The sequence below is a fragment of the Phyllostomus hastatus genome, unplaced genomic scaffold (assembly GCF_019186645.2).
Source record: "Phyllostomus hastatus isolate PE091 unplaced genomic scaffold, TTU_PhHast_1.1 phas_contig_40, whole genome shotgun sequence".
Lineage (NCBI taxonomy): Eukaryota > Metazoa > Chordata > Mammalia > Chiroptera > Phyllostomidae > Phyllostomus > Phyllostomus hastatus.
This window is the reverse complement of record NW_025333872.1, coordinates 30,376,432-30,397,176: the sequence shown is the minus strand read 5'-3', so window position 1 is coordinate 30,397,176 and position 20,745 is coordinate 30,376,432.

The window sequence follows — 20,745 nt, the reverse complement described above, 5'->3', positions numbered from 1 at the left end:
GCAGCTCTATCTGTGTGCATCGTGATAACAAGTGCAGCATAGAGCACTACAACGCTGAATCATAGGACAGAAGGACTTGTTTGTTACTAGAGTGTGAGTTGGCCGATCTTGACAAATAAGCTGCCTTTTTTAATAATCTCAAATTACTTTTTAAAAGTTAAATTTCTTACTCAGACATGAATACTAATTAATGAATGATGAATAACCCTAAACTTATTTCTATTTTTCATTGAAGGTTATTTAAAGGAAAAGCTTCAAATAACAAATAAAATAAAAAATGAGCAATTTCCCAAGTACCTTGTATTGTTCATGGTGCAAAGTAAGCATGCAATAAAAATTTGTAGAAAAATAAAAATAGTACTTCATAAAAGTTGATAAGATTTTTTTTGCTTCTAAAATAAAGAAGTAAAAAAATCCAATAGACAAAAAATACAGAAGACTGGAAAGAAAGAGAAAAAAATATTTTATAAAAATAAAAATCATATCTCGTAACCATTTGGAAAAGATGTTCAGACTACCTCAAAAAAGTGCAATGAGATACTATTTCTCACTATAAACAAAAATTAAAAATATGAAGTTTCAGAACATACTTTGTCAAAGATGCTGTGAGGAAACGCCACTCTTCTTGTACATTGTTCCTGAGAATGCAAGAATGAAAATGATATAACCCTCATAGTGGGAGATTTGAAAAACCTAGAATAATTACATATCCATTTACCTTGACTTAGCAATTTTATTTCTAGGAGTCTGTCTCAAAGATACGCTTCTAAGAGTATGTACTTTATCTGTATACTTCTATTCAGGCACAGCTGTTTGTGATATCTCAAGAACTGAACACACTCAGATGTGTATAGGGGATAAGTTGAATAAATGTCAATACAAATCCATTAAAAAAAGCAAGGTAGAAAAAAGAATTATAGTTTGCTATTGTTTAGTTTTAAAAATGTATATTTACTTGTATTAAAAAAGAGAGAATAGAAAGTTAAAATGTCATTGTTTTAACATACTGACTTTTTGAAAAATTCAAGCTTTGATATCTTCATTATTTTTACTGTCATTTAAGTGGGGAGTAGTTACTCACCTTCAGGACTATGTTCTGTATGTTTGAGGGGACCTCGGTATTTAAGGAAATACTTTAGTAATTGAGAAAGTATTGCCTATAAGTTATTTAAGATTTGATCTATGAATTTTGGTTCAGTTTATAAGAATGGTGTAGTTTTTTTATAGCCTAGTACATTTTAGATAGACATACGATTGACATAAATTTCAAGCCTAGACAAATACATGATAAGAAATATAAACTCATTATAAATCACTCTATAGTATCTACTTATTCATTAGTTTATATTTAAATATAAAATAATAATAACAGGATTTAAAAGTAAATAAAATATTAATTGCTTCAAAAATAAAATTTTAAAATGTTGCTTATAAGGGATGAAATGCAATAGGTTGAAGGGAGAAAATATAGAAACCAGATTTTTTAATCATAGCTTTTCTTTCTTTTTAAAGATTTTATTTATTTATTTTTAGAGAGCAGGGAAGGGAAGGAGAAAGGAAAGGAGAGAAACATCAATGTGTGGTTGCCTCTCTTGCGCCCACTACTGGGGGGGGGCCTGGCCCGCAGCCCTGGTACATGCCCTAGATTGGAAATAGAACCAGAAACCTTTTGCTTTGCAGTCAGGAGCTCAATCCACTGACTCACACCAACCAGGGCTAATTATAGCTTTTCTTGATCCGGGGACTGTATAAATATCTCACTTACAAAATTTAATAAGTTAAAAAATTCTTAAAAATAAACGTTTAAAAATGAACCTAAATATGTGTTTAGTCAGTGTTTTAATCATATGATAATATTCCAAGTCATTTTAAAATATAGTAATTTTAATAAAAAAATAAAATATAGCAATTTAGCTATACACTTTATGTGAGATTTTCCAAAAGATAAAATAACTTAATAAATAGTTTTAATTATGGACGCTAAATCCCATTTCTTACTAAAATAAGTAGTGCTCCTTGAGAAAATGGCTAGACTACCTGGATTTAAGTGCAATTTTCACCTCCTTTTTAATCACGTGAGGTCAAGCACATTACTCAGCCTTCCTATGCTAAGAAAACAGGTCTAAAATAGTACCTTTCTGACAGCACTTCTGAAGATTAAAGCAATTATCATGTGATATTTTTGTGGACATAGGGCCTGACAGTTGGCAGATACTCAATGAACATATGATCTTCCTTTTATTCTCCTTCAGTTCCCTTAAATGTAATTTGCCAGCAACGTACAGGTTACCTTGAGGTACACATACTTGACTCTTCAGCCAGAGAAAGACTTTGATAGAGCACTCCACACTTCAAAGATGGCAAGACTAGCTCTCTGAGTAGCCTTACGTGGAGATTAGCCTCAAACACTTGTTCATGTTCAACCCATAATATTTCATTTAAAAGTCAAAATAACCATGTAAGATGATTATTATGTCTTTTTAAAAAGATTTTTTAAAGATTTTATTTATTCATTTTTTTAGAGAGGGAAGGGAGGGAGAAAGAAAGAGAGAGAGAAACATCAATGTGCAGTTGCTGGGGGCTGTGGCCTGCAACCCAGGCATGTGCCCTGCAACCCAGGCATGTGCCCTGACTAGGAATTGAACCTGCGATGCTTTGGTTCACAGCCCACACTCAATCCACTGAGCTATGCCAGCCAGGGCTTAATTATGTCTTTTTTACAAGTAGAAAAACTAAGGCTCAGAAAAACATTGAAAACTGGTCCTTACGTAGGATTGGTAGGTGACAGAGCCAGGATCCAAGTTAAGTCTGTCTTAACACTGAGCACTTTCCACAACATCACTGTGTTTCCAAGGAAGGCCTCCCATGCCTTGCTGAGTGATGTGTGAAGTCCCACTATTACAGATTTATCCTACGTCTCACCTCTCTTCCTCTGTTAAATACAGATGCCTTTGCCACAACTCTCTTTGCAATGTCATTGCTCTCTTGGACACAGAGTAAAAGATGTATTTATATTTGAAAAAATACACTTAAGTTTTATATCATAATTTGTGTTCTCTGGATCATTCTCAGAATCAATAAGCATCTTTAAAAAAATCTTTGAGCAGCTCATAGAATTTGAACAAGAAAAAGCCCTTTTGTAATGTCTAGTGGGAGAAACAATATAGAACTCCAATAAAAATTGCACCTTGCTCGACAACTATGGAGGAGGTGTCCCCCAGAAAACAAAAGTCCACTGAGTCATGTTCTTTAAGTTCCTATTACTTTATTCTCATGCCTTTCTCTCCTTTTTAAGATGCAATTTAGATGTGAGAAAGACTAAACCACTTTTTTCAGACTCTGGTATGTTTTCAAATGTGACTAGTAAAAATACTTGGAACTGATAGTATAAGTCATAAAATTAAATCCACTTTTGATGTAATTAGTCAAAAGTTAGCTTGATAGTTCAGAGCACTTAAGATGCAGCCAAATTTACCATCTCCTATTCTTAATTTTAAACTCAAGAAAATTAGATGTGGTGAGTTGATTTATATTTCCTTAATTATATGAACATAGTTTTTTCATACCAGAACTGTGCATGTAATAAAATACAAAAAATGGACAAAAGAGGAAGAAAAAGGAATTATATGCACAAAAGGAAATGCCTCGAATAGGTGGTTACCACATGGTACATATTTCTAGGAATTATTTTTGCATGCTTGGAAATGGCTATCGCATATGAATCATTTATTATTCTAAGAACACTTGGCATAGTTGAAAAGAAATAAGTGAAGTTTGTATGAGTTATACATATTTGCAAAGGAAAATTAACTGTTGTTTATGAACACAGATCACTTAACTTTAAAACACTGAAAACTCTAGCAGAGAGCCAGATTTATATTTTTTTAACTGCGGGTATTTTATATGCACTCTAATTAATATTATTCTAATTTCTTAAGAGAAAAATTAATAAATAAAATATAGTGGCTATAGAAATATCTAAAATTAACTTCTGTTTCTGTATATAAATTTAAACAATTTGTCAGTTGAGATGTTTACTTCCAAAGTCTTAATGTTAATAATGTATATACATTGACAGATACAAAAGGCTTAAACAAAAAGGAGTAGGTTTGGAAAGCTTTCTGCAAGAAACAGAATCAGATAACCTTTCAAAACTATTCATCATTTTGTAACCGACTTCATTAAAAGCACAATTCGAATAGTATAAACAGAGTGGAAGAAGGAAAATATAGGCCATGAACATTCCATTATATGTTTGTGAAAGTTGCCCATGCCACTAACACCTCTCCCACCCAAAGAAATTACTTAATATTATATTGAAAAATGCATATCAAATGAACTCTTTGAAATAGGCAACATCACATCTATTTCTTGCACAGTCTTGGGGGCTTAAAGATTCCAGGACTTCCAAATTTTCTTCTACATTACTTTTATGACCTTTGAGTCCATTTTCAATATGGGAATTTAGGAAATCCTTGATTTTACTTACAGGTTAAATTATTTTCTGCAGAAATCAATTAGGAAATAAATTTATTTCAATGGCATGGTATTTTTAAAGCCCTTGCTTTCTCTAACCATAATCTTCAATAATTAGACAATAGACAACATGGAAATATGATTTGGCTAAGAGTCTGTAACAAGAAGCATAGTTTTCTTTTGGTATTTTTATTGTGTACAAAAATACCAATTCATGAGAAAAGGATAGTGTGGATTTACAGTTTAATTGAGTAAAGTTGCAGCATGATGGCATGACATTAGCCTTTGAGGGTCTGGAATTCTCATCTTAAATGAATTGTTTCTCAAGGCTCAATGTTCTCCCTGAGAAACTAGATTTCTATGTGTTTACAACCCTTGGCCTATCAGTATATTTCTAGTGTTCCTGGTCCTTTTTAATGCTGGCCCCTCCATCCTATTTGTAGGGATTCAATAACTCCTGTTACCCTCTGGGAACCTAGAGTCACCTATAAGTAGTTTCAGCTGAGCCTGCTCCCTGATGGGAACATGAGCCTACCACAATCTAGTCCATATTTCATATTACATTCATTTTCACCTTATAGCTCTGAACTCAATGTATAACATGGTAACAATTTTCCATATACTTTCCACCATTTTCCTAATTTTTCCTGTCTTTTCCCATAATATAAAAATTTCTATTATTTTCCGGGTCAGTTTAGATCTGGCAAGGCTTTATTAGACTTGATGAAAATTAGCTGCAAGGTTTATATTTCCACTAAACTGAAATTAAGACTATTAAACTGAAATAAAGACAGTTTGCGCTGGGCTGAAGTGACCCTTAAACTATGACAGGGACAGGTCATTTTGATACAGGGTGCAGTTAAGGTGGGGGGCCCAAATAGGGTTTTGGAATGGGGCCCAGAACTTAAGGTGTCTAGGAAATATTAGAAAGATATATAGGATGTCCTCCTCCCTCCCCCTACAGGTGTGAGTTGTAGGAAGGGACACATGGAGCAGGGACATGCAGAGCTGTCTTGTGCAGCCACAGCTTTGCAGCTAATCCATGGCATGGTCATTTAACACATCTATAGCCTTTGGTTGGTTGCTTAGATATGTTTAATAGCTGTGGCCATGCTCTGAGTCTGGGGGATGGAAGGAACTTCCCCCCAAGATGTAACTGGGGGGCAGGTCCCCTGAGGTACAGCACCTGTGTGGGAGCTTGGAGAAAACTGTCTCCTTGACACTGGGCCACCCCTGCCCAGACTCATGATGGCAGCCCAGTAAACTTGGAATAATACAGGAATGCTGGCAGGTGAAACTGATTGTGGGAGGAGTCAGAAATGGGGGTACAGAGGAAGATTGGTGTGGGGATTTAAACTGAGACATGGCAGCCATTAGAGAGAGAGCCACATGGTTTTGCCAGAGGGGGGACCCCCACAGCTTTAGCAGGGGGAACCACCATGCAGCTTTAAAAGAGGATCGCCACTTGGCTTTGGCAGAGTGGTGACACCCTCTCCCCACAGCTTTGGGGAGATCCATTTGGTTTTGCCGGAGTGCAGACCCCTGCAGCTCTGCTAGAAGAGAACCAGGCGGCTTTGGGGTGCTTCCTTTGGCCACATGGCCTGGGCAGCAGGAGAGACTTAATCTGGCAGAAGGGTGAAAGAACTCTTGCCAGTAGGCCATGAGAAGGTGCCACATGGCTTTGGATTAATCGGAGATCCTGCCTGGATGGCGACACAGCTGACGGTGTCAGGAGCCTGAATCACAGACGTTTGCTTCTTTTCCTGAGTTAGGGTACCCTGAATTAGGGCAGGGGGAGAAGGAAGCACTGTGGGCATCTAAGGGTATCCTAAAGGACTTTGATATTTTAATGAAGATATTAGGTCACTACTTTAAGTCTATATAGCATTAAATAAACATTTCCTTTCCTTTTCACAAATCCCTAGCATTGAGAGATGTCTTTCCTATAAGGCAGCGGACATAATGAACCTGAGAGGGTTCGGTAATAGCATACTGTCCTCACCCCCCATTGGCCCCTGTGTGTGGGTCTGTTCTGTAACAATTTCAGTGATACTAAAGCAGTGGCCGAGGCTGGGTGGGGATGTAGCTGCACGTGGAGCACACTTGTGTACTGAGAGCAGAGGTTCCGTTCAATGGTCTTTCAAATGCTCTATCTCCATCCCCTCAACTGCGTCCATGTCCTGTCACACTTTTCCCTGTGCCTTACCCTTTACTGGTAAAACCTATCCATCATTCTTCTTCAAGTTTTTGTTTCTGTTTCATCATTGTATCTGCCTTCTCATCTTGTACCTTCTTCACCTTATACTTATCTTGTACATTTTGCCTGTCTCCTCCCTTTCACAACACAGAGTGCCTTAGATCAGGTCCCTGCAGGCACACTTTGAGATGGGGATTTGCGTGCAGGAGGTTTCCTACACAGGCCTGTCTGGAGCAATGTGTACAAGGAAAGAAAGAAGCAGGATTGAGCAGAGTTAGAAGTTGAACTTTAATGCAGTTGCAAGAACAACTCTCACAGGGAGCTCTGAAGCTGTCATAACCTTCCATGTTGTCCCATTGAAGTAAGAAGGTGTGTGTTTGTCTTCCAGCCCATCCCTTGGATCAACCATTTATAGGATGGGGGTGAGTGAGCGGGTGGCCACAACCTGTAACTTCAAGACAAGCAACCTGCTTCTGCCAAGGTTAATTTCTCTACACTATTTTTTGAAGGTGACTTACTAAATTTAACTCACACCTGAGGTTAAATTCCCCCTCTTGGAAGGGTGAGTATCTGCTTATATTATTTGGAATTCTTTCATATGGAATATTTATCCCTTTCCCCTCATTTATTTATTTACTCAATCATTTATTTACATTGGTGTGGACTGAAGGATATTCATTTTATACTTTGGGAGGTAATGCGGTATCATATTGTTTATTTGGCTGCTCAATTTCTTCCAGCTTTGGGCACTGAAGCTCTTTCTGGTTGTTTTCTGCATCCCTTTCTCTGATTCCATTATTCTAATTTTTGTCTTTCCATTATTTTTTGAGCACTTCCTTACTTTGGGGCACTACAAGGTGGTCTGGACTCATCATTTGTATTCACTACCCAGCTTAGACTCAGCTATTTCTCTAGGGATCCCAGTTTCCTTCTAAATGGTACTTACAAATCAAGGTCTGAGTGTTAAATGTGTCTTGCTAAGTGTGCTTTTTTTGTGGGGGGAGCTGTTATTATGTTATTTATTATAGTCCTTTATTAACATGAAATAATTGAATTCAGATTAATATCTGTGCTTAAACCATGTTAGACTCAATGTTACTGACTCTCCCAGGCCAGGGACCCAAGCCAAGCTCCTTCTGTCCTGTGCCGTCTGTGCCAGTAGAATAAGACTGAGTTTGGTAAAGTGAGGCAGACACTTTTTTCTTTGATCAAGGAATAGGGAAGTGAGCTCATGCTCTAATGGTACCTTCTCCCCTACTGTATTTATAGACTTTGGTGTGCTTATTAAAATTGCATACATTAAAATTCATTTGGGGCCCTGACTGATGTGGCTCAGTTGGTTAACTGTCATTCCACAGAGTGAAGGGCTGCTGGTTCTATTCCCGGTCAGAGTTCATGCCTAGGTTATAGGTTCAATCCCTGGTCGGAGTGCATATGAGAAGCAAACGATCGATGTTTCTCCTGCACATTAATGTTTCCCTTTCTTTCTTTCTCCCTCCCTTCTCCTCTCTCTAAAAATAAATTATTAAAATCTTTAAAAATAAAAAAATCATTTTGAGAGATGTATAGCTTTAGGATATTTGACAAATGCTATAGGCACATCCCACTACTCTAGTACCATACAGAGCAATTTTATCTCAGGCCCTCCAAAACCCGGCTGTTACCGAGGCATCAAACCATGGAGTACTTGGTGAATGCACACACATAGACCATGTATTTGTCTAGGTCTTCTGAGGCATGATTCAATGTGGAGAAATTTTACTAGGGGAAAAACTTATGTAAAAGGAAATAAGATTGGAGCTGAAAAAAGTGGGGGAAAGTATGAAATCAAGATGCAAACTGATCCCAAGTGAAGGAGAAGGTAGAGAAGATTGAATGGAGACCTCTGAGATTTTTATGCAGTGTAAAGAAGGTTTGTCAAAGGCATTGGGATTCGTTGAGCTCAGACTGGACTACAAAGGAGTCCCATGTTTCCCACGAATAGGTCAGCTTTAGTCTTGGTCACGGGTAGGGAGGGATGCACGGGCTCTGTCTGTGTTTCTGCCTCATGCTTCTCTCTTCCAGGGGCTTAGCTTTCTCTGTTTGAGGAGGACACATATAACTGACAAGAGAGAATCTCACAAACAAGAAAATGCCCCAGAGAAAAGCAAGTATATTTATATATGTCTGTCTATGTGTTATGCATAGACACATGTATATTAACTACATATATGCAGAGTTGTTAAAAATAATAAAATAGATTTAAAATAAAAAGCAGGGATAATGTTATTAAAAATGACATAAACAATTGGTTAGGAATATCTTGGATTTCTTTGAACATTACATTAATCTTTCATTGAAGAAATAATGTACCAGTTTTTAGTAAATCTCTCTCTACTGATATAAAATACTATCTATCTATATCTAACCCATAAGACTCTATTAGTATTTTATAAATAAATAAAACTATATCTGGCTTTAGAGAGATTTTATTCTGGCATCATTTGGATACACGTAAAAAACAACAATAAAGAGGAAACTTTCTTCAATAAAAGCTCTGTGTGGCCATGAACACAGCACTGTGTTTGAGCCCTTTGTTTCTAACCGCATGGTAGCCCTAATTGTTGCCATCCCTGAAAACCCAGGCAGCACCAGGAAACTGCAAAATAACTTAAATCTATTTGCTTCAATGCGAAGGAAGCTAAAACCAAAAGTTTGAAAACATGTGAGAAAAAGAAAATAATTAAATAATAACTATTACAGATGTCTACCCCCTCCCACCACCCCCAAAGAACAGGCAGGGTTATTTGGACACAGAATGTTCCAGTAGAAATTGTGCTCCAAATACAAAATCAGAAGGACAGCAGGAAAAAAGGGGGGAGGCAATAAAGAAGAGAAAGCAGGGACCATTTTTTTCTAAACATTATGTTTAATGTAAATTGGCTTCACTGGAGAATTAAGAGTTTTCTAGAGGTTAATGAAGAACCCTTACAGTGAGATTTAATACTGTAGGGAAAATAAGGGTAAAGAAGATAACGACATAAAAACTCCAGCTTAAAATTTTCTGATTTTGTTTCCTAGGAGCTGGAGGTTTTATACATTTTTCAAAGCATTTGAAAATGAATTGCCCAATTAGTAGCTTTCTTTTTATTGCTCCACTTCCACCTGCACACAATAGCAGTTTTTGGCCCTGCCCTCACATTCCTTCTCTCCCGCATTCCTGGAATGAATGAGCCACGTTAGTTCAAGCTGCCTCATTGACTGTAAATCTTTCACCCTTAAAAATAAAATAGGGCATAACTCTTATTTCCTCATCATAAATCCAAAACTCCATTATTTCTGGCAGTTGCAAACCTCGGTATTAATTGCTATGCCAGGAGCAAAAGTTTCCAGTAATATGGATGAACCTAGCTAAATTTTGCTGCTCATCTTAGTTTTTTGAATGTTTTGTAATGTGTCAAAAAGACTGGAGAGGACTAAAGATCTATTTAGTGAAATTTCCATATTTGCATCATTCTATCTGCAAGAAAAATAGATGATAGGATATATAATAGACAGTCATACAAAAACATTCAAAATATAAGAGAAATATAACAAGTATAAAGGACACATGGATAAAAACAAGGGGTGGGTAGAAATGGGAGGGAGAAGGGAAGGGCTGGGTGGGTGGGTTGGGATAGGAGTAAAAGATAGAAAATTGTACTGCAACAACAATTAAAATAAAATAAAAAAATAAAAAATTATTTTATGAGAAATAGAAATATAATACATATAATTTAAGAAAAGCTCAACGTTATGAATCAAATCTAAATTTTTTTAGTTTTTGTAAATTTTGAGAAAAAGCATACAAGTCTTAAGTATAACAATGACAGAAATTAAATAAACATACTGAGAAATTATATATATTAATCAATTTCTTTAAATTTCAAGTTATTTTGTTTTCTGTCAACCACAATTCTTTTCTAATTTATATATTATAATAGCTAGAAATACCAGTATTAATTTAATTGGCTGAAGTAACTCTTTAAGCACTTAAAAATATTCTCTAGCTAATTAAATGAAGATTTTGCATCCAGAAATAATGTGCGAGATGCCGAATGATGGTTAGATTTGTATCTTTCACTGATACTTTTCTTCTCAATGAGAGTTTTAATTTTTAGGGTTATAGGATTGTTTCACTGCTATAAGGCAGACTTTTGTGTGTAAATATAAATTATTCCAGGATTTCTATTGTTTTAGTCCAGAGCTGAACAAATGGAAGGATAGAAATGTAATCTAAAAGAATTCATGGGTAAATGACCATGAAGGGATTATGGCATCTGTCACCACATGGATGACAGAGTTTCATTTGGCTGATAAAACCAACAAGGCAATTTACCCTTCTTCCCTCAGTTCTACACATGTGTAATCCCAACATCTGAGTAAAGGGTATGATTCTTTCAATAATAAAGGAGTTAGACTTTAGTCAGGGAATAAAAGTAATGGGTGCACCCTACTGTAATCTCTATAATAATCAACCAGGCCCCTGACTGAAATTTGTTATAAGCATAATTTGATTATACAAATAGTTTTTACATATTTTAGAAGATTTGGGGTGGATTAACTCTAAATTGAAGTTTTAGTGTGAATTTTAAAATTGAAATGATACTTGTTTCACATGTTTTTGTTTTTAAATAATTATTCTATTTAAAATAATTTTTCTTCAACACTTGGTTAGTAGTCATCATTTATTCTGCTTCATGACAAGAAGGCTGATAGACAGATGTAAACCAAACAGATAAACAGATGAAACATTATTTTGTCCTAAATAAGTTAGTTATTTGGAATTTGAATAGAGGCATCTATTTGCCAATCAAATTATACCTCCTCCATTGCTTAATAACAGAATTCTGATTTTAGCAGGTCACTCATTTTCCCGGAATTAAAAAAATACCTTCCTCAGCATCCTATAAAAAGGTAAGTGTGCCTTATGACTAGCGATGCAGACCCTACCTTGTGGGGTCCGCCACATCGTGGATGAGATATATGAGAAATTTACACAGACTACTGAGGCCTGTGGAGGAAAAGGGATGGCATGGCTTCTCTCTCAAGAGGAGAAAAAGCCTCAGCCCTTGCCTTGGCAAGCCTTTATTTCTTTTCTGGGTATATTACATGAAGATCCTTATTTACTATGCACAGGTTCACTTTTGGTGGTTACCTTTTACAGAAAACAAAGGAGACTCTGCTAGTCATAACACAGAAGAAGGATATTTGCAAATGCAAAGGGAAAAGTGGTTGAACCAGTTACACTCCATACTGGGGAGGTTTAGCACAGACTTTAGGAAGTTACAGTGAGCACTTGCTGTCTCAATTCAGGGTGAGGGAGTTTTAGCAAAAAGCCTGTCTCAAAGTGGCCTAGGTACAATGTAGGCCTTATTCCCCATGGGAGATCCTATCCATGGGGGTGAGTCCTGTGCATTGGACCTTGCTTTCCACTGGGAGCTGGGCCCACACCACGCAGAATGGTCTTCTACAGACTAGGTTCTAGACAATGAGATGTTCTACTAAGCTCTCAGATGATGCTGATGCTGATACTGGCTGTGATTATGCTTGGAGTTACAAAATGCTAGCAGACGGATGCAATGGCTTCAATTTTTGCGAGAAAATGTCTTGAAAACCAGAATCCTATGTTCTGAGGTAGAATAAAGTCATTTCCAAGCACAAGGACCTCAAATGCTATCTTTTATGTCCGAAGCTAGTAAAATGAGGGATGAACTAAAAAGGAGAAAGACATGATAGCCAGGAGAAAGTAATGTAATGTTACAAGATGCTGACTTTTGTCACAAGACTCATAATAAATCTAATGGAAAAACTAAAACACTGTGTAACCAAATAATAAAGCATGATCAATTTCAAGATAATCAATATAAATTGTACAAGAGGTGATTCATAATCATGGAATATTGCTTGGTTCAGGATTGATCTATTTTATTTTTATAGTTATATGAGAAAATATCACACTGACAAAAGTAAAAATAAGCAAAAATTACATGTGCTTGTATATCATCTAGATTCTTATATATATAATATGTATATATTAACTTACATAATTTACATACCTAGTTATTTTCCTGTAGGCAGAAAAAAACACAGAAGAAAAAGCTACAAATGTTAAAAGTCATTGTTTCTTTACAGCAAATGTATGGAGAGTAGGATACATCAGAAATGAGAGATTTTAAACCTTTCAATACTGTTTATTTCCATTTAATAAGAAAATAAAATACAAAATTAAACAATCTGTATATTTTAATATGATCAAACCTTATATACCACAGCGAGACAGAAAACCTCTATAACTTGACTTATTACTGTAGCTATGTTACTGCGGAACATTATCTTTTTTTTTTAAACATTATTATTGTCGCTATTACAAATCCCTAGATTCTATTTATTTATTTATTTATTTATTTATTTATTTATTTTTAAGATTTTATTTATTTATTTTTAGAGAGGGAAGGGAGGGAGATAGAGAGAGAGAGAGAGAGAAACATCAATGTGTGGTTGCTGGGGGTCATGGCCTGCAACCCAGGTATGTGGCCTGACTGGGAATCAAACCTGCAACACTTTGGTTCGCAGCCCGCGCTCAATCCACTGAGCCACTCCAGCCAGGGGTACAGATCCCTTTTGCACACCTCCACAACACCCCCCCCCCTTTAGCCTTGGCCACCACCACACTGTTGTCTGTGTCTATGTGTTATTATATATATGTTTTTTTGGCTAATCTTTTCACCTTCTTTCATCCAGTCCTCCAAACCTCCTCCTCTCTATTAGCTTTCAGCCTGTTCCATGTATCCACACCTCTTTCTATTTTGTTCATCAGTTTATTTTGTTCATTAGATTCCACATGTAAGCATGATCATATGGTGATCTTTCTCTGACTGACTTACCTCATTTAGCATAATAGTCTCCAGGTCCATTATCTTTAATAAACATTTGACTTGGAATTACAAAATTTTACTACAATAAAATTATAAACTTTAAGATACATATTTAACATTGCTAATAGTAGTAACTTCAAATGCTAAGCCATTAAACTTATTTTATATATATTTACACTTTAATCATATTTGATGCTGCAACTGGAGGGCTATTGTTTAGTTTACTATTTTAAAAGTTACTAAATTTTATGTTTTCTGCTTGACAGGAGGATCTACAAAAGAAAATTTAAAACACATATGTGAAATTAATCACTTTAGTCTTTTAAGAATGAAAACTATCAACTGAAATTGACATTACAAATAAACTTAAATTTTAATATAATTTTTATTGATTTTGAGAATATAGTTTTAAATACAATTTAACAATCTTAGAATTCAAGAAATAGCATTATATTTATTCAGTAATAGACATTCTTTAGTCTGTAGTAATTTTTTAAATACAACAATAGTGCTTTATGTTTATTTATACATTAAAAAACTGGCAATGTTAATACTGTATTAGTATTGTAGTAGTAATAATACAACACGACTATTGCATTATTAGTTTAATACAATATTAAACTAATTGTAATAAATATATAATTACAATGTCCAAAAATAATTGGATTTGAGCATCTCACTGTCACAGGAGAGATCAGGCTGGGAGATGGGGTCTTCGTTCCTCAGTGTGAGTGAGAGAGAGCAGATGAGCTAGTACAAGAGTAGGTAAAGAAATAGCCTTGGATCCAGTACACAGCTGTGAAGTGCACTGATACTGAAGGCAGGTTTTACCAAAAAAATTCAGTATGTTTGCTTTAGTTGACACAGTCAAATTTAAATTTTTTTGTAAACATGTAAAACTCAGTAAATTTCACTTGATTTCCAGATTCTTTTAAAACCAAGAGTTCTGAACCCACTGGGCTTGCATTTTCAGATAGCAACATTCTGTCAAAACTGAGTAGCAGCTTCTGCATTTAAATGGGACACGTGTTCTCCAATTCGTTACAGTCTCCACTACTCCTCGATTTTTAACACTAAGGCTATTGTCAGCTCCCATTAATCATTACTATAGTGCTGCTATTCCAAATGCTTGCTTCATTTGTTTATATTACTTGCCTGGCCCTGGTAGATCCTTGGATTTTTAATTCTTAGCTTAAAAGGTAAATAAAGTAAGACAATCCTATGGAAAGACCAAGAAGAACAGTCAGAGAAGTGAAAAGAAACCAGAAGAGAGATTTCCTAGTTTCCAAGAAATTTCAAGAATGAGAAGTTCAATAGTGTTAAGTACTATAGAGAGATATAACAAGACAAGGATTGAACAGTGCTTATTGGGTTTGTCAACATAAAGAACAGGAGAGATCTTTGCCAGAATCATTTTCAACAGAGGGATGGATAATGGAAGTCAGATCTCAGGGGTGAAAGGAGTCAAAGGGAAGTGAGCAAATGCAGAAACAAGTTAACTTTTCTCTTTCCACATATTTGGCTAGAAAAGAGAGCAGAAATCTGCGCAGTAGCCAGAGGCATTAGGAGGTGAAAGGGCCAGAAAAGATTGTTCTTTATGGAAGGAAGTCATCAAGCACATTGACGGATTGCATGGAAAAAGCCAGTAGAATGGAGAAAAGTTAGTGATGTGTAAGAGAGATGATAATGCAGAGGTGGAAGGAAATGAGATCAAGAGTATTGGTGAAGGGGCTGGCTTTGAACTGAAAGGGGAACTCTTTATTCCCATGAATGGTGGAGGGGAGAAAATTATGGGAAAAGGTAAGTTTGTAAGGTCAAATCCTTATGTCTAACCAGTTTCTTAATAAACTAGAGAGTAGAAAAATCTGCTAAATGTAAGAACTGTGAATTAGGGGTAAAGATCTTAAGGAGAATGGTGAATGTTTGTCCAAGTTCCTGGGTAGGAAGTGGAGTAGGGGCTCTTTGAGGACCATTCTATAAGGGATATTGAATCACCTCAAGGGTCCAGCGAAGACTGGAGGTGGGAATTCTCAGTGACGCCAGCCTGCATGGTTGAGTGATTGTTTCTAGCCCTAGAAGTACATGCTCAGACATGCAGTGTATTTACCACAGCACATGGTAATACCAGCTTTGGGGGTGGCGAACACTATGGCAAAAAATACAGATCTGGTGAAAAAGCGTGTATCACTGTCCTCTTTGAGGCTAATTCTAGAGACCACAAGTGAACTCCTGGTGTCATGATGTCATCCTTTACTCATTTCACAAGTTTTAGCAACAAGAGGAAAGTAATACTTGCCTCAAGAAGGTTCTCAGTGTAGTTGGTTCTTCTGGTTTTCAGCTGACTGAAAGTGCTCATTCTGGTCCAGGGTAAGTTCACCAGGTTACAAGGAAGCTCAAAGCACGAGACAGAGATAGAGTCCAGAGCCTAGCCAAGGGGAGGGTTAAAACATAAATAGAGAACACACTACTAAGAAAGAGCCAGAGAGAAGCAGAGAAGAATTCAGGAACAAAAAGAAGGGAATTTAAGAAAAGAGAGAAAAATGAGAAGGAAGACTTTTGTAAAAAAAAAAAAAGCATTAAAGAATGAAAAGTGAGCAACAAAGCAAGAAGGAAGAGGACAGTCCCACCTCTGGAAACTAAGAAGCCTGCCTGGGAATCAGACCCTCTCCTTCATCTGCCTTGGGAGCTGGGCCTGGGGTCCCACCTGTAAATCTCTTTGTGGTAGTAACACAAACACTGGGGGACACATCCATTCCCACTCACATCCTCCATCCTGCTTCTGAAATCCGGGCCTTGATGTTTTAAAAGGTCTTTGTCAATTACATGGACAGTGATGTCCAAGAGATGCTAGAAGAATACAACTGCAGAAATTCCTCTTTATTGTTTAATCTCCACGAACATAATAAGGCACCACTAAACCTCAAATCCAGGTCTATTTTGCTGACAAAACAAAACTTGAAACAAATTGAGAGGTTTAAAACTTCCTTAGACCATTGGCTGGTTATGTGACAAGTTTTAGTCAGTTGGACCAAGCGGCAATGGAGCCCAGACCTCAGGTTTTTATTAAGGAGAAACACACCATGAGGCTAATGACAGATGTGGTTTCAACAACTTTGCTACACAAACAGCTCTTTCCTTTTTAAAACTGCTACATGGAACACTTGTTTTTGTACATTGTAACTGGGAAGTAATGATAAATATTTTTTCATGTTGATAAATCATAATTCACAACCTATTAGAACTGTTCAGCAAATAAGAAAAAATTTAAAAAGAAATTGTAATTCAGAATGAAATTATGCTGTAGTTATATATATTGATACTGAGTTACAGCAAAAGTTAGATTGGTGATGAGCACAGGAGTATTTTCTCAGTCTTCTTTATTTCTCCGTATTCTATATACTTTTTATAATTATCATGTAAAAATGTTAGGATAGAAAACCTATAACAAACTGTGTTTAAAATGTGACAATTTTAAAATAAATGAAAAAAAACCATTAATTCAGAGATTGAAGAAAGGTTTAAACCTTACTTTAATTAAGTCACAATTTCTAGGAAGTAAGAGTAGTATAAGAACATTTTTATACAAAAATATTTTATTATTGTTGAAAATATTTATTTCAACAGCTAAAGCAAATTGTTTATACATTAATAAAAATGAAAAATTTTAACTCTAAGGTTGTAAAGGCTAAAGCATTGAGACAGTACAAATTAAAAATGTTTTTTCCTGGATACCATGCACCGGAAGATACCTTGTATTTACATGATATTTTTAAAAAAGAAGCATTCTTTAATATTAAATTCTCTTGACATCAATATTTCTTTATCCTTTATACATATGGGTTAGACTAACATGAAATGCTGTTGGAAAAATAAAATCCCTTCAAAGGTTTAAATATTCATCTTCCTGATTTTTCTGTATGATGTGTAAAAGAAAAAGTATGTCAATGTGATTTGTTTTATTTTTTCAATTTTTATCCCAATAAGAAAAAGAGTAAACTACCTTTTTTATTGTTTTGTTTCAATCACAACTTTTGAATTATGGTGATTAGTTTCACCGTGAATGCCACAGATAAGGAAGCCTATACAGTATCATTTGTTAGGGTAATAGTAGAATGTTTAAACACATAATGTATTCAAAGATATCACAGATATAACAATAAATACCAACTAGCTTCAAATCAACATACTGTCTCCATGTATCAAGTCAGTTTCTCCATCCTAGTTGCTGAAAATGTGCTAACAGGAGATGATTTACCTTCAGGATGTGTTTGGTAAAGGTTACGTAACTTCTAGAAGTCAGTGGGTTTATTTCTGAGTGGGAGAGGTATTAATTCTAACTGCAAGAACAGTGCAATAGGCTTTGATCATCACCAAATAATTGACTTAAGTTCTGGGGAAATAAACAGTAACAGGTAACATATACTGAATGTTTACTGAGAGCCATGCTCTCTAACAAATAATTTATTCGTTACTTCCTTTAAGTATCACAGTTATTTCTAACATTTTAAAATGAGAAAACAGTGGTTCAGAACAGTTCCCCAGGATCACACTGCTGTAAAAGGGCAAAGAGTGGCCCCCAGTATGTCCTTGAAAATGGCATCATCACAGGAGAAGGGGGTCTGACTCCACCTTCTCCAGAAGTTTCACCTTTACCAACAGTGGCCATAATTAAGCATACACATTCAGAGTCAGGTCACCTCTCTCCCTTCAGAAGTCAAGGGTGACCTGCACACCGGGGCCGAGACAATCAGTGGCAGTTGAGGAGAGTGCCACAGAAACCCACTTCTCTCCACCCCACAGCACTAGTGGCCTGACCCCCACTCTCTACCTTGAGTCTGCTAGGCCCAACTTTATTCCGCCCTTTTCCTTATTGGCAGCCTCACGGTAGTAGGCCCTGGCTCCCGAGGCTTCCATGCCCTGTTTCCTGTCCTTTCCTCTCCAACTCTCTTCCTCTGTCCTCTGGCTCTCTTGGTTTGTCTTAAGCAGGGGTCTTTATTTGGTCAACTTCAAGCCAAGTTTGGCTCTCTCCAGAGTACCCTGTCACCCCTAGGGCTCTCTCAAATTGTGCTTTTGAAAAAAATTCTGTTTTATTTTTCCTGTTACAGCTCTTGTCCTACCAGGCTTAGATGTTGTCTGGGTGTCCTTTTGTCCATTTCTGATCTCTCCATACCTTCCCTAAAAGTAGTTGCCTCTGATTTCCTCATGATCTTAAATCCTTACTCATTTCATTTTTTTTTAATTCCACTCTTGTTCTTATTAAATAAGTACACCTACTTTCTGTAGTCTTCCTTTCCTCCAATGTTATTGCTTTCCACATGTCCTCAGCTGCTCACTTCCGTGGCAATTCCCATTGCCGTTACTGATCATTGAACCTTGTCTAATTTTAACTACGGATCCCAACTACTAACTGATAGCTTTGATCTTTCAACCTCATTCTTTCTAGAACCTCAATGTCAACAATACAGGGACCTCCAAAACTCACTGATTCTCTCAGTTTTCACTGATTTTTACCTCACTGATGTCCTTGTGCCCTCATTACCAGAATCATACTTTAAGGCCAATTAGTCCTTACATTGCTACTACCTCCCTGGAGCCTAAAACTACCTTTTTCTGTTTCCTTACAACTGATTGTTAAATAAATTATTACAAATAAGGGAATATCCATTAAGAACAAGGTATATACTACACAAAAATATTAAGGTCCTACTGTACTTTGGGTGTGGAGGGGTATATGTATAAGGAAATATCTGTTAAGGTTTGGGGTGAAGTTTGAGTCCCCAAACTCTGCTATCATTAACCCTCCTACAGTTTGGGGGTTCTCAACTAAGGGACAGTGGCACACACAAAGAATAAATGTCATGTATGAGACAACATGACAATCTTATCAGTTCCTTGGGAAGTGCTTGATACAACAGGACAGATTTGGCAAAGACTGGATTTTTTAGTGTGGCCTAGATATCATGCCAAATTGGGCCTTCCTCTTGAGAATATTCTAAACCTGAATATCAAAGAACACAGGCTGACACACGCCTGTGCAAAGGGAGAGTGATATGACTGTGATTATGGGGAAGATACCAAATCTATTTACTAACCAGATTCATATTCTAAAAGCTGGATTAGGAAGAAAAAAGGGCAGACTTCTCTCAGCAAAAAGAAGTCCTGTCCAGGTGGAGGCAGAAAGAAGACAGCCTGGTGCCTTGGTAGTGGAGGAGATGAAACAGTGTTGTCACCCACCAGGTAGAGTAAACTGATCCATTACTGAATGTGCTTGGGAGAGGAGAATTTGCATGGAGAGGGTCAGAAGTATTCATTTGTTCATTCAGTTCATTAATTAAATAAACTTTATGGTTGTTGGTACTGGAGATGTAATAATAAATTCGATAATGTCCCTGTCCTTGAGGGAAACACATTTTAAAGGGGGATGATGGGCTACTAACAACAGTCAACTGTGGGTAATGATATAGCTGTATAAAATTACATGGGAAGCTAAACACGTTAGAATTCATTGGTGAAGTGATGGAGAAGGGATGAGCTTGTTGGCTGGAGCTGGGGAAGCACTCTGGCTTCCAATTTTCATTCTGAGAAGTTGGCTGTCTATTGTAACTTGGTGGCTAGCCTGTTTTTCCCCCTCTTGATTTGTCTTCAGTTCTTCAATTTCACCATAAGATGACTAGGTGCGAATTTTATTTTACTTATATTGTTTAAGACGTTGTACTTTTAAATCTGAAAATATGTGATTTTTATCAACTTTGAAAAATGCTCTGTGATTATATCTTTACATCCCTCCATAACTCTCTTTAGTATCTCCTTTGGGAAATTTGGTCAAAAGTATGTTAGCATTTTTCACTTTTTGCTTATAATTTTTTCAATTTTTTTCTGTTTCTCCTTCATGCATTTTGAGTAATTTTTTTCAGAATTTTCTTCTAACTTGTTAAATATCTTGAACAGTTTCCAATCTGCTATTTAATCTCTCCCAATGAGTTCTTTTACACTTTTAATGATTATATTTTACATTTATAATAGTTTCTTCTGTTATTTTTTTAAAGATTTTTATTTATTTATTTTTAGAGAGGGAAGGGAGGGAGATAGAGAGAGAAAAACATCATTGTGTGGTTGCTGGGGGTTATGGCCTGCAACCCAGGCATGTACCCTGACTGGGAATCGAACCTGCAACAC